The 15,100-nt window shown below is 37.0% G+C and overlaps 1 protein-coding gene across 1 annotated transcript in view; it reads left to right on the top strand.

Annotated features, from left to right (window-relative positions):
- Positions 1-14,547: 14,547 nt before the first annotated feature.
- Positions 14,548-15,100, top strand: part of RDX (radixin) — a 149,956-nt gene continuing 149,403 nt past the window's right edge. The window contains exon 1 of the mRNA XM_077113027.1: positions 14,548-14,654. The gene's annotated coding sequence lies outside the window, so the exon portion shown is untranslated. The remainder of the gene's footprint in view (positions 14,655-15,100) is intronic.

Consider the following 15,100-nt stretch of genomic DNA (forward strand, 5'->3'; position numbering starts at 1 on the left):
ATCATCCCTTTCTTTGAAGTTGAATTATCTTTCCCTGTATCCCTTAGTTTGGACATTTTCATGGTCTTAGAACTATAAAATTGCAACATAAATTCTGTTTTTAAAAGTCACTCCATTTCTGGTATAGTGCATTCCAGAAGCTTCACAAACTAATACCCATTTAGTATTCAAGTCTAATTCTGTATTTCCAACATTTAAACACTTAGTTTCAGTAACAAAACTGGATAACCCTGTGCTAAAAGCACGACTTAAAACTGGCATATATATAGGAAGATATGGTGAGTTGAATTGTGTACTCTGGTATGCCAGTTCAAAACTGTCATGTACTTCAGAAAAGCCATGCTCTTTAATCCTCATTCAAGATTGCTGGGTAGGATTTTTTTTAATTGTTGCAATGGAAATGTGACCCATGCAATTGTAGGTGGTAACTTTTGATTAGCTGGTTTCCATGGAGATGTATCTCCACCCATTCAAGGTGGAGTTGCTTATTGGAGCAATATCAGAAGGAACCATTTTGGAAAAAGCTTTAGTGCCAACAGAGCCCACTTAGCCAGAGATCTTTGGAGATGCATAAGGAAAATGCCCCCCAGGGAAGCCTTATGAAAGGTGGAGAGAAAACTAGCAGACCTCACCATGTGCCTTCCTAGCTGAGAGAGGTGTCCAGAGCCAGAGACCCCAGCAGAAGCCAGCAATTTGCCTTCCCAGCTGACAGAGGTGTTCCAGGTGGAATTAACCTTTTTTTTTATTATTATTAATTTATTTATTTATGAAACATAACCAAATACAAACATAAACATTCTTACCATATGATCATTCCATTCTTGTTATATAATCAATAACTCACATCATCATGTATTTGTATAGTCATCATCATGATCATTTCTTAGAACATTTGCATCAATTCAGAAAAAGAAATAAAAAGAAAACAGAAAAAATTCATACATACCATATCCCTTACTCCTCCCTTTCATTGATCACTTGCATTTCAATCTAATAAATTTATTTTAACATTTGTTCCCCCTATTTATTTATTTTTAATCCGTATGTTGTGCTTGTCTGTCAATAAGGCAGATAAAAGGAGCATCAGATACAAGGTTTTCAAAATCACACAGTCACACTGTGAAAGCTATATCATTATACAATCATCTTCAAGACACATGACTACTGTAACACAGTTCTACATGTTTAGGCACTTCCCTCCAGCCTCTCCATGACACCTTAACTAAACAGGTGATATCTATTTAATGCATAAGAAGAACCTCTTGACTCTGTTTGGAATCTCTCAGCCACTGAGATTTGTCTCATTTTACTCTTCCCCCTTTTGGTTGAGAAGGTTTTCTCAATCCCTTGATGCTGAGTCCCAGCTCATTCTAGGATTTCTGTCCCACATTGTCAGGAAGGTCCACAATCCCAGGAGTGATGTCCCACATAGAGAGGGGGAGGGCAGTGAGTTTCCTTGTCATTTTGGCTGAGAGAGAGAAGCTACATCTGAGCAATAGAAGAGATTCTCTTGGGGGGTGACTTCTAGGCCTAATTTTAAGTAGGCTTAGCCTATCCTTTGTGGGGTTAAGTTTCATATGAACAAACCCCAAGATTGGGGGCTCAGCCTGTTACTTTGGTTGTCCCCACTGCTTGTGAGAATATCAAGAATTCAACTTGGGGAAGTTGAATTTTCCCCCTTTCTCACCATTCCGAGAAGGGGACTTTGCAAATACTTTTTTATTCACTGTTCAAATCACTCTGGGATTTATTGGGGCATCACTCTGGAAAAACCTACAAGATATCATGCCCTACTCAAGGTTCCAAGTACTATGGTGTTCAATGAAGCTGTACACATAATTTATATTAGGAAATGCACTAGTCAAAATATAAATTTTGTACCAAATAAACACTTTTTGCTTTAGTCTCACACATACGTTAAAGTTTTAAAATATTAATTACCATCTGTATTTCAACACCCTGCATTATTGACATTCCTTTGTTCTTCCTCATGCAAAAACATTTTAAAATTTGTACATTTAGTCACTATCATTATACACTCTAGGCATTCCTAGATTATTCCATCTCAGTCTTTATTCAGCTATCTTTCCTTCTGATTTCATTTGTGCCCCCAGCCCACCTCCTCTATCATTCTCACATTCAGCTTCATTCAGTGTTCTAACATTATTGTATTACAGTTAGGTAGTATTGTGCTATCCATTTCTGAATTTTTACAGTCAGTCCTGTTGCACTATCTGTATCCCTTCTGCTCCAATTACCCAATATCTACCCTAGTTCTATCTCCTGATGGTCTCTGCTACCAACTGAAATTCTCCAGGTTCATTCGCTAATGTCACTTCATATCAGTTAGACCATATAGTATTTGTCCTTTTGTTTCTGGCTAACTTCATTCAGCATTATGTCCTTAAGGTCATCCATGTTATTACTGACTTCATAACTTTATTTTGTCTTACAGCTGCAAAATATTCCATCGTATGTATATACCACAGCTTGTTTAGCCACTTGTCTGTTGATGGACATTTAGGCTGTCTCCATCTCTTGGCAATTGTAAATAATGCTGCCTTAAACATTGCTGTGCAAATGTTCTCTTGTGTCCGTGCCCTCATGTCCTCTGAGTAGATACCTAGCAATGGTATTGAAGGGTCATGAGGCACTTCTATACTTAGCTTCCTGAGGAACTGCCACACTGCCTTCCACAGTGGTTGTACCATTTGACATTCCCACCAACAATGGATAAGTGTGCCTCTTTCTCCACATCCTCTCCAGCACTTGGTGTTTTCCGTTTTATTGATAATGGCCATTCTGGTGGGTGTGAGATGATATCTCATTATGGTTTTGATTTGCATTTCTCTAATAGCCAGGGAAGTTGAGCATCTTTTTCGTGTGACTTTTGGCCATTTGTATGTCCTCTTCTGAGAAGTGTCTGTTCAAGTCTTTTGCCCATTTTATAATTGGGTTGTCTGTCTTTTTGTTGTTGAGTTGAAAAATCTCTTTATATATTCTGGATACTAGACCTTTATCTGATATATCATTTCCAAATATTGTCTCCCATTCTGTAGGCTGTCTTTTTACTTTCTTTTTTTTTTTTGTAGCTCAGATGCAGCTTCATTCAGTGTCTTTTTACTTTCTTGACAAAGTTTTTTGATGCACAAAAGTGTTTAATTTTGTTTGTTTCTTTCTTTCTTCAATGCCCGTGCTTTGAGTGTAAGGTCTAGGAAACTTCCTCCTATTATAAGATTTATAAGATATTTCCCTACATTTTATTCTAAAATTTTTATCATCTTAGATCTAATGTTTAGTCTTTGATCCATTTTGAATTCATTTTTATATAAGGTGTGAGATATGGATCCTCTTTCATTCTTTTGCATGTGGATATCCAGTTCTCTAGGCACCATTGAATGAAGAGACTGTTCTATCCCAGGTGAGTTGGCTTGACTGCCTTATCAAAGATCAATTGTCCATAGATGAGAGGGTCTATATCTGAACACTCTATTCAATTCCATTGGTCAGTATATCTATCTTTATGCCAGTACCATGCTGTTTTGACCACTGTAGCTTCATAATATGCCTTTAAGTCAGGTAGCATGAGACCTCCAACTTCATTTTTCTTTCTCAGGATATTTTTAGCTATTCAGGGCACTCTGCCCCTCCAGATAAATTTGATTATTGGTTTTTCTATTTCTGAAAAGTAAGTTGTTGGGATTTTGATTGGTATTGCATTGAATCTGTAAATCAATTTAGGTAGAATTGACATCTTAACAATATTTAGTCTTCCAATCCATGAACACGGTATGCCCTTCCATTTATTTAGGTCTTCTGTGATTTCTTTTGACAATTTCTTGTAGTTTTCTTTGCATAGGTCTTTTGCATCCTTAGTTAAATTTATTCCTAAATAGTTTATTCTTCTGGTTGCAATTGTAAATGGATTTTTTTTCCTTAATTTCCCCCTCAGATTGTTCATTACTAGTGTATAGAAACACTACAGATTTTTGAGTGTTGATCTTGTAACCTGCTACTTTGCTGTACTCATTTAGTAGCTCTAGTAGTCTTGCTGTGGATTTTTCAGGGTCTTCAATATATAGTATCATATCATCTGTAATCGGTGAGAGTTTTACTTCTTCCTTTTCAATTTTGATGCCTTTTATTTTTTTTTCTTGTGTAATTGCTCTGGCTACAACTTCCAACACAATGTTTTGAAAAACAGTGGTGATAGTGGACATCCTTGTCCATTCCTGACTTTAGAGGGAAAGTTTTCAGTTTTTCCCCATTGAGGATGATGTTAGCTTTGGGTTTTCATATATTCCCTTTATCATGTTGAGGAAGTTCCCTTCTATGCCTAGTCTCTGAAGTGTTTTCAACCAGAAAGGATGTTGAATTTTGTCAAATGCCTTTTCTGCATCAATCGATATGATCATGTGGTTTTTCTGCTTTGATTTGTTGATATGGTGTCTTGCATTAATTGATTTTCTTATGTTGAACCATCCTTGCATACCTGGGATGAATCCTACCTGGTCATGGTGTATAATTCTTTTAATGTGCTGCTGGATTCGATTTGCAAGAATTTTGCTGAGGATTTTGCATCTATATTCATTAGAGATATTGGTCTGTAGTTTTCTTTTTTTTTTTTTTTTGTAATATCTTTATCTGGCTTTGAGGGTGATGTTGATTTCATAAAATGAGTTAGGTAGCTTTCCCTCCTTAGGTAGCTTTCTCTTCTCTGCAATGTTTTTGAAGAGTTTGAGCAGGGTTGGTACTAATTCTTTCTTGAATGTTTGGTAGAATTCACATGTGAAGCCATCTGGTCTTGGATTTTTCTTTATGGAGTGCTTCTTGATAACTGATTCAGTTTCTTTATTTGTGACTGGTTTGTGTAGGTCACCTACTTCTTGAGTCAATGTTGGTTGTTCATACCTTTCTAGGAAGTTGTCTATTTCATCTACGTTGTCGAGTTTATTAGCATAAAGTTGTTCATAGTATCCTCTCATTACTTCATTTATTTCTGCAGTGTCAGTGGTTATGTCTCCTCTTCCATTTCAGATCTTATTTATTTGCATCCTCTCTCTTCTTCTTTTTGTCAGTCTTGCTGAGGGTCTATCCATCTTATTGACTTTTCTCATAGAACTAACTTCTGGTTTTTGTTGATTTTCTCGATTGTTTTCATGTTCTCAATTTCATTTATTTCTGCTGTAATCTTCATTATTTCTTTCCTTTTGCTCGCTTTGTGGTTAGTTTGCTGTTTGTTCTCTAGTTCTTCCCAGTGGACAGTTAATTCCTTGATTATTCCCCTTTCTTCTTTTTTGATATAAGCATTTAGGGCAATTAATTTCCCTTTTAGCACTGCCTTTGTTGCATCCCATAAATTTTGATATGTTGTGTTTTCTTTTCATTTGCCTCGAGATATTGACTGATTTCTCTTGTAATTTCTTCCTTGACCAAGTGGTTGTTTAAGAGTGTTTTGTTGTCTTTTTTTTTTGCACTCTGCCTATTATTGATTTCCATCTGCATTCCTTTATGATCTGAGAGAGTGTTTTGTACTATTCAATCTTTTTAAATTTATTGAGAACTGCTTTGTGACCCAGCATATGGTCTATCCTTGAGAATGATCCATGAGCACTTGAGAAAAAGGTGTATCCTGTTGTTGTGGGGTGTAATGTTCTATAAATGTCCGTTAAGTCTAGCTTATTTAGGTATTATTCAAATTTTGTTTCTTTATTGATCCTCTGTCTAGATGTTCTGTCCATTGATGAGAGTGGGGAATTGAAGTCTTGAACTATCATGGTAAATGTGTCTATTTCTCTTTTCAGTGTATGCCTCATGAATTTTGGAGCATTCTGGCTCAGTGCATAAATATTTATGATTGTTATGCCTTCTTGTTGAATTGTTCCTTTTATTAATACATAGTGTCCTTCTTTGTCTGTTTTAACTGTTTTACATTTGAAGTCTAATTTGTTGGATTTTAGTATAACTACTCCTGCTCTTTTCTGTTTGTTGTTTGCATGAAATATCTTTTCCCAACTTTTCACTTTCAACCTATGTTTATCCTTGAGTCTAAGATATATCTCCTGTAGACAGCATATAGATAGGTCCTGTTTTTTAATTCATTCTGCCAGTCTGTGACTTGATTGGGGAGTTTAATCCATTAACATTTAGTACTATTATTGTGAGGGCAGTACTTTCTTCCACCATTTTACCTTTTGGATTTTATATGTTGTATCTAATTTTTCTTCTTCTTACTTTTACTGATAGTCTTCATTTCTACACTCTTCTTCACACCTCTCTCTATTGTCTTTTCCTATCTGTCTCTAGTACTGCCTTTAGTATTTCTTGCAGAGCTGGTCTCTTGGTCACAAATTCTTTCAGTGATTTTTTTGTCTAAAAATGTTTTAATTTCCCCCTCATTTTTGAAGGACAATTTTGCTGGATATAGAATTCTTGGTTGGCAGTTTTTCTCTTTTAGTAACTTAAATATATCACCCCACTGTCTTCTCTCCTCCATGGTTTCTACTGAGAAATCTATGCATTGTCTTACTGGGCTTCCCTTGTATGTGATGGATTGCTTTTCTCTTGCTGCTTTCAAGATTCTCTCTTTCTCTTTGACATCCGACACTCTGATTAATAAGTGTCTTGGAGTACATCTATTTGGATCAATTCTGTTTGGGGTACTCTGCAGTTCTTGGATCTTTAATTTTAAGTCTTTCATAAGAGTGGGAGATTTTCAGTGATAATTTCCTCCATTAGTTTTTCTCCTCCTTTTCCCTTCTCTTCTCCTTCTGGGATACCCACAACATGTATATTCATGTGCTTCATGTTGTCATTCAATTCCCTGAGTCCCTCCTCATATTTCCATTCTTTTCCATATATATATATATTTTTTTTGCTTGCTGGATTTCAGATGTCCCATCCTCCAGTTCACTAATCCTGTATTCTGCCTCTTGAAATCTAACATTGTAGATTGTTTTTTTTTCCCATCTCTTCTACTGTGCCTTTCATTCCCATCTTCTTTTTGTTCATTCTTTGCCTTCTTTATATCCTCCCTCAATTCATTGATTTGATTTTTGATGAGATTTTCCATGTCTATTCAAACATTCTGAATTAATTGTTTCAATTCATGTATCTCATTTGAATTGTTGGTTTGTTCCTTTGACTGGGCCATATCGTCACTTTTCTTAGTATGATTTGGTACTTTTTGCTGTCTTCTAGGCATTTAATTACCTTTATCAGTTTATTCTAGAGATTGTTTTCACTTTTTTTATCTAGGATTTTCTTGCTGGATGACTTTGTTGTCTGTCTGTTCTTTGACCTTCAGTTTAGCTTATTCTAGTCCTCTAGCTTAGGTTTCATTTAACAGGTAAGAATTTTTCAGTGCTTGTTTTCTTGTTTCTTGCCCTGCCTGTATAGTGCCTCCTTCCACCCCTGCCTTGGGGGGTTCTACTTAAGTATTATAGACCCAGCCAGATTTTCCCAGGCCAAACTTGCCTCCTCTCTGGAGGAAAGAGTCACCTGCATCAGTTTTCCCTGAGGGTGAGACCCAGCAGATTGAAAGGCTTTCCTATGAAGCCTCTGGACTCTGTTTTTTTCCTATCCTGCCAAGTATGTGGTGCTTTTCTACCTGTGGGTCCCACTAGCATAAGATGATGCGGTTAACTTCAGCAGACCCTCCCTGTGGGAGCATGGTTGAGACAGAGGGGAGGTTGTATGCTGTCTTTAATTGATTCAGTTTTCCAGACCTGGGGTCTGAATTCCTTGAGGGAGGGAATCCACCTGGGCTGGTCCCCACCCCTCTCCTATGGAAAGCATAGATCCAGACAAACACTCAAAGAAGCTCAATTCTGCCTATGCCTGGGGCAGTTGGAGCTCAAGAAGCCTTGCAGCTGTATCTAAGGAGTAGTTAAGTTGTAGAAACACAGCCACAAAAGAGAAAAAAGAAAATCCTTTTCAGAGCAGGACCCCCATTCTTTGGGTTTGCCAATCAAGGGCTTAAGTTGATTCACGTTGCTCTATGTATCTCTAGGTCCTATGTGCCCCCTCCTTTCCTTCAGGACCTAGAGATACATAGTGTATCCAAATCCAAAAAACCTCTGGTTTTTGTTTTGTTTTTTTTCTTTTTCTGTCACACCTGCCCTCTCTGAACCAGGGCAAAACCCAGCAACCTCCACTTTTGCTTGAGGTTCAGCTGACTGGGGGCCTATTTTTAGTAGTCAGAATTTGTTAATTAATTCCACAATTGGAGCTTGGTTGTACTCAGCTTCTGCTGCTGGTAAAGTCTCTTTGCTTTCCCCTCTGGGAAGCAGCCTGTGGGGGAGGGCCACTGGCTGCCGTGGCTTGAGGAACTCGTGGTTCCGGGTGGGCTCGCAGCTGGTCCAGCTGGTCCAGACAGGGATATGCTGTGTGTCTGATCACTGATGTGGCCCCAGTTGTCCTGTACTGTTCCTGGCTATTTATTAGCTGCTCTGGAGGAAAACTAAATCCCATATCTCAGTAAGCCGCCATCTTGGCTCTCCTCTTCTACATTAGCCTTTCTTGAATGAAGGTAAGCTCTTTTTGGTGCCTTAATTTGGACATTTTCATGGTCTTAGAGCATAAACTTGTAACTTAATAGAATGCCTTTTTAAAAACCATTCTGTTTCTGGTATATTGCATTCTGGCAGCTTTAACAAACTGAAACACCTAGTTTGGACACGTTCTTGGTCTTGATCCATATTCTGGTGGGTGTGGACCCATTATAAATAAGATCTTTTCAATATGTTACTTAAGTCAAGGTGTGGCCCAACTGAATCAGGTTGGACTTTAATGTCATTTACTGGAGTCCTTTCTAAGCAAAGTGAAAAATCAGATGGTGAAAGAGAAGCAATGGGTAACAGGCAGAAGCTGGAAGTCAACAGAACCTGGAAGAGATCGAAGAAGACATTGCCATGTGTATAACCAATGTGATGAAAGAGCCAAGGAACCCAAAGATTGTTGGCCAGCCAGAAGATACTTATCCTGGGAATAGTCTTCTAGCCTCTGAAACTGTCAATCAATGAATTCTTGTTGTTAAGTCAACCCATTGTATAGTATTTGTTTTAGCAGCTAAAACTATTTCTTAAATAGTTTTAGGAAACCAAAACAGAAGGCTTAGTTGGAGTTATGAAGCCACGGATATGGTATGTACATGTGTGTGTACATGTGCATGAGTGATGGGCAGGATGTGTGGGATGGGCAGAGAATATGTCTTAAAGAGCTGGAGTCCTGGGGTGATTGCAGCAATGAAAAAGTATCTGACTGAGCCTTGTCTCCCCAACCCCATTCACTGAGGAGTTGTCTGTGAGGCAGAGAAAAGAATATCAAAGTATTAGAGTACCTATTCTGGGGCTATAACCTCTGTTCACACAGCCTTCATTCTCCATCAAATCTCTCTAGCTATCTCTTTATGCCTAACTCCAAGTGGGCTGCAATTCTAATTGTACCCATGATAGTTCAGGTTACGGACTGCCCTTTAGAAGATAGCTAAGAAAGAGAACCTGAAGGCTGGAGCTCTGATGTTGACAGATCTATGGGTCTTATTTTCAGCAACACTAGTATATGTCTGTTTTCTAGTTTTCTTTGGCCGCAGACACCAAGCTGCTCACCTACAAATACCTTAGAGGAGACAATTTGCTTTTGAGCCAACATCTAGTTTCCTAAATATGGCAAGGACCCAAACATGGATTTTCAGCATTGGGGAAAAGAGAAACAGGACAACCTAAGTTGTCAACTTAGGTTGACAAGCCCGATTTATTTCCAGAGGTCAACCCTGAGAAGTCACTGCCATTAATCCCTGTGGTAAACTCATGAGATGAAAAAGCATACTTTCTTTGGACCTCAGAACCTTTGGACACAATCATGAATGGTTTTTCATAGCTACCTTATGACTAATTTTGAAAATTCAAATTTCTAAAGAAGCCTGCCATCCTGCTGTAATTATAGTTGTCCTTTTTAGGTAACTTTCTTTAATTAGTTCAATAATCCAGGCTTTGTGAAGATTTCAAGGCCAGTGCTTCTTTTGTTTATCTTTATTTTGGGGGGATTTTTCTCCCTGAATCATAGAAGAATGACCTCTATTTCCTTTCCCCAAGTGCAAGATGAAGGCATTTCAAGTTTAAGGATTTTTCTTGCATTATTTGATTATATTTCTGCATTGGGATTGGGTTATTCATGAAAAGTAAATTATATCCTAAAAATATTTAGATTATAAGCAAAGAAGGTTGGAATAATAAGTTTGATATGGATGATCTATAGTGAAATGCCAAATTATCTATTAGGTTCTTTTGAAGCATTGGCTTTTTTCTGCCACCAAGATTTGAAGCAGCCTGTCCAATGCTGGAGAGGCACAGACCTGCCAAGATTTGGTTGACTTTAGTCCCAGTTTTGATAAATGATGTTTCTTCACTAAATCCTTTTTCTTTTTTTAATGTAATTTTATTGAGCTATATTCACACACCATACAATCCATCCAAAGTATACAATCAGTGGTTCACAGTATTGTCACATAACTGTGCATTCATCATCATGAGCATTTTCAGAATATTTGCATTAATCCAGAAAAAGAAATAAAAAGAAAAAAGAAAACCCTAAACATCCCACACCCCTTCCCCTCCCTCTTTTTACCACTAGTATTGCACTTTATCCAATTTTAAGACTTACAATAAAGGTTAGGTAAGACAGTGTAATATTGTCAATGATACTTATATATGTGTATATGTATATCCACGGAACAGAGCAAAACATCCAGAAGTAGATCCATACAAACATGGGCATCTGACTTTTTTTTCAATATAGTTATACTATTATTATCAAAGACTAGAGCTACTGGATTACAGTTCAACAACTTCAGGTATTTCCTTCTGGCTATTCTGAAACAATAGACACTAAAAATAAATATCTAAATAATGAATCAGTAGTCACAGTCATTTGTTAAATCCTGATTTGCCAGTTACACCTCTTCCCTCTCATTGGACCTTTCTCTCAATCTTCAGGGATATCTGGTCAATGACCATTGTAACTTCTTTGTGCTGGAAAGGGGTATTGACCTTGTGGGATAGAGGAGTGAAACTGGTTGATGTTCTTGGAGAGACTGGTACACCTCTGGGTTTCAGGGCTTTTCTGGCCTAGGAACAATCTGGAGGCCTTTAGTTTCTGAAAAAAATAAACTTACTAAGAAAAACTTTAATAGCAACTTAGCTAGAGCCCAGGGCAGTCCCTAGGGTTTTCAGTAATACTATTGGTTGGGCTTGGCATACTGTGATAGTTAACGATATCTGGCTAAAATTTGCATAAGAACCTCCAGAATGACTTCTTGACTCTATTTGCAATCTCTTAGCCACTGAAAGTTAGTTTTGTTCCATTCCTTTTCCCCTACTAAACCCTTTCAAAGGGTGAGAGAGGTTGAACACAGTCTTAGAACCCAGGCTTTGGTCATCACTGAAATAAATCATCTTTTGTTTCAAAATTTTCAGATTTAGTGAAGAATGACTTCAAATATTCAGCTGAGGATAAAATTAGAAAAGAAATAGCTGATTTGAAGTCCTGAATGCAGGACTTGGGCTCCATCATAGATGACTTGAGTTGGGTTGCAAATGTTTCTTTCATAAATCTCCATAAATCAGCATATGAAGGTCCTTTGTTTGGGGCTGGGTAGTTTCTTAAGAAAGAAATCCTCTAATCTCTCCTTGAAAAATATATCAACTTTCCTGTTAGAACTCTGGGAGACCCTGCTATTTATTATTTATACTTTAATTTGATATCCACCCCCATTTTTTTTTAATGTGGTGGAGGCTCATTCCCATCTTTGGCCACAACTGAGATTCCAGAGTTCAAAGGCTGTCTCTGTTCAACCTCTCCAGAGAGTGAACTTTGCTTCGGTGTTCTGCAGATCAACCAACCCTCCAATTTACAGGCCAAGCTTACCTTCAAAGATAACTGAGGACTACAAGGCCTGAATCTTTCTGGAATCTAAGGGCAGATTATTTTGTTTCTTGTTAATTTCTCCTTATAACCACTTAAATTTCATTTTTTTTTGCATTCAGCTAAATAAATGGCCATTTATCCATCTATCTGTAATCTTCAAAAAGCCTATTGATATCTCTCTTTTGCTATGGTTTTCCCTCTCCCTTTGTATTTGTCCTTGTGGATTTATTCTTTTTTTAAATCTATTTACTATCATTTTAGTGGGTTTCATGTATATATTCAATTTACCATATTTAACCAAAGTACCTCCTACCATTTTCTGTAGTTCACTTTATAAAATTTCATCTTTAGTCTATCCATTATTCTTCTTGATGTGTGAAGGAAAATAAGAATACAAGTTGAATCTCATTCTGTGCCAGAGCTAAACTAAAGACCTAACACTATTTATTAAATGTTCCTTCCTGGGCGGGCCATGGTGGCTCAGCAGGCAGAGTGCTCACCTGCCATGTCACAGAACCTGGGTTTGATTCAGAGTGCCTGCCCATGTTAAAAAAAAAAAAAATTGAATGTTCCTTCCTTCCCTTTTGTTTGTAATATATCAGGGAGTATACTCTGGCTTCAGAAACCAAAATAAAATCACAAAAAAGTGTAGTGATCTCTCAGTCTTGAAGGATCAGACAAGTAGAGATGTATGGAGAAATGTTGAGGCATAGGATGCGATATGTGGGACTGCATGGAAATATGGAAATGGATAAGAAGGGAAGAGATAGGCTGATAAGAAGACATTGGACCAGATCCTGAAGGGCATTTTATGCCATGCAAAAAACCTGGACTTTATTTGTAGAACAATCATGTCATAATGTAATATGCTAAACCTAGCATTTTATGAGCTATACATAAACCATTTTGTTACCAATTGATTAAGTGGCTTTGTAGGTGGTCCCCTTTACAGGTTTATTAGAAAAATATTTTTTATTCAACTTTCAACTATCCCAAACTCACTTCTTCATGATTTCACAAATGCCTTAGGATTCTGCGGTTTTCATTTCTCTTTACAGTTGAGAGTAACCCCTCTGAAGAGTTACTTATCTCAAATATGAATATGAAAGGAGTTTGCAGCTCTCTTCATGGTCTTATTTTGGATGATTTTTATTGCAATGGTTTCAATGATTTCAAAATCCTATTTTCTAATTACAGTAATGTTAATATGTTTATTTGAATACTTGATATGTATTCAGCTACTCCATAGCAATGCACTTTACTTCTATTGGTATTTCCTTGGGTTGTTGTTATTTGAAGTATGGTTTTAAAACTTTCTACAAATCATTGTTTTGAATTTTTTAATCTTTAATTTGAAAAAATTAATGAGTTAAATTCAACTGGCATATGGATTTAGATAAGTTAAAGTTCTTTATTTAAATATAGATCTTTCTGTGTAAAGTTTTAGGTGTGTTATGTGAGCAAAAATGAAATAAGCATTCGATAACAGATTTATCTTTTTCACCTATTTGTAGGCTTCATAACATGTCAAAAGTGCTTTGGATGTTTGATTCTTCTTTGTATTTATTTCTGTTTTAGGTTTAGAAAATGTTTATTAATTATTCATATAAAAAGAAAAACATTACAGCACTTAAAAGACTTTCCCAAGAAACTAATGATATTCATACTATATAACATAATAAAAAAGCTTAGTACATTGTACAAAATTCTATTCTGTTATTGAAATATTAGGAATCCCTTGTTGTTACATCACTTTTAGTTTCCTGGCTTTTCATTCAAATTCAGAGACAAATCTTAGTTCCATCACTGACAAACCATGTGACTTCAGGCAAGTGTCAACTTCTCTGAAACCTACTTCAAAGGATATTGCTATGACACATGAAAGTCTCTGAAAGAGTGCCTCTCATAGGTTCATGACAAAATCGATTCTCTTTCTCTAATAGGTAAAATGCAGTATAAGTACCCCCAGGAAATTCTGAACCAAATACATAGCACTTCCAGGAGAAAATAAATTAAAAAAAAAATAGTGTTAATAATGTTTTGTTCCTAAAATGCTCTCATTTATTATATAATCTTATTTTCAAAACAGCTTTAAAGGGGGACTTCAGGCCGTGGTTGCATGAAGAGGTCAGTGAATCCTCTCTTCGATAAGAACAAGTACATGGTAAGTAAAATAAAATGTCCATTTGCATTGAGTGTTGTGGGGAGAAGGTCCCTTTCTGAGAAGGGCTTTTCCAGAAAACAAAAACAATTGACCTGCAGGGATTTGCTAAAAATATATAGAAAGTACACTATAGGGTTGCTGGTAAGCAACAGCTGGTGATAAAACTAGTTTCAGTCCAGTAAAGACAGCTCATCAGAATTGACAAGCATACCATACTAATCAATATATACCTGCTCCTCACTTTGTAAGATGCCCCCTGAGTAAAATGGAAACTTAATGTCTGCCCAGCAGGACATTTCCTCACTGGCTTCCACCTTAGCCCCTTAGTGAGCTTTCCCTTTCTACTTCACTGGTGGAGCTCCCTGCTACTTTCTAGATGGGTTGCTGCCCAATTCGGGAATTGTGTGAAATCCTAAATTGCATGAAAAGTATTTCTTTTATCAATTTTGGTAACCAGGATGGGAACTGTAGGCAACTGCTGATGACTCTGGAGACGAGAAAGAAAGGCATAGGCACGTATGGAACCCTTCGAGTTCTCTATCCTCTCCTTCTCCAAGGGTCGTGGGTGAGTCCCTCTTGGATTCGAGCTCCACTCTCTTTGTGTTCAAGTTCTCCAATTCCTAGCCTTTTGGTTTAGCCTGCAGTTTCATTTTTGCTACTGCTGTTTTCTTTGTCCTGTGTACAGGGTAAGAAGTGAAATGATAAAGATGGCATCCTTAACCTCTTAGAAACTTTGATTCTCCTCCCTTTAGAACCCTGACATATTATATGTTAAAAAATTATGAGGCTGAAAAAAAAAATAATGAGGCTGAAAATTGTGCCTATCTAACAAAATAGCAAAATCTCTTAAAGACAAACTACAGTTGTAACCAAGGAGTTAGGATTTAATGAATAATTATGGCTACTGAAATGTTATATAAATATTCTTTTTTCTTTCTAGTATATTAAAGTAGACAGAGAAAAAAAATGCTTGAAGTCTCTGAACTGTAAGCAAGCTGCCCTGAACCCTGG

This window comes from Tamandua tetradactyla, chromosome 8 (genome assembly GCF_023851605.1).
Source record: "Tamandua tetradactyla isolate mTamTet1 chromosome 8, mTamTet1.pri, whole genome shotgun sequence".
Classification (NCBI taxonomy): domain Eukaryota; kingdom Metazoa; phylum Chordata; class Mammalia; order Pilosa; family Myrmecophagidae; genus Tamandua; species Tamandua tetradactyla.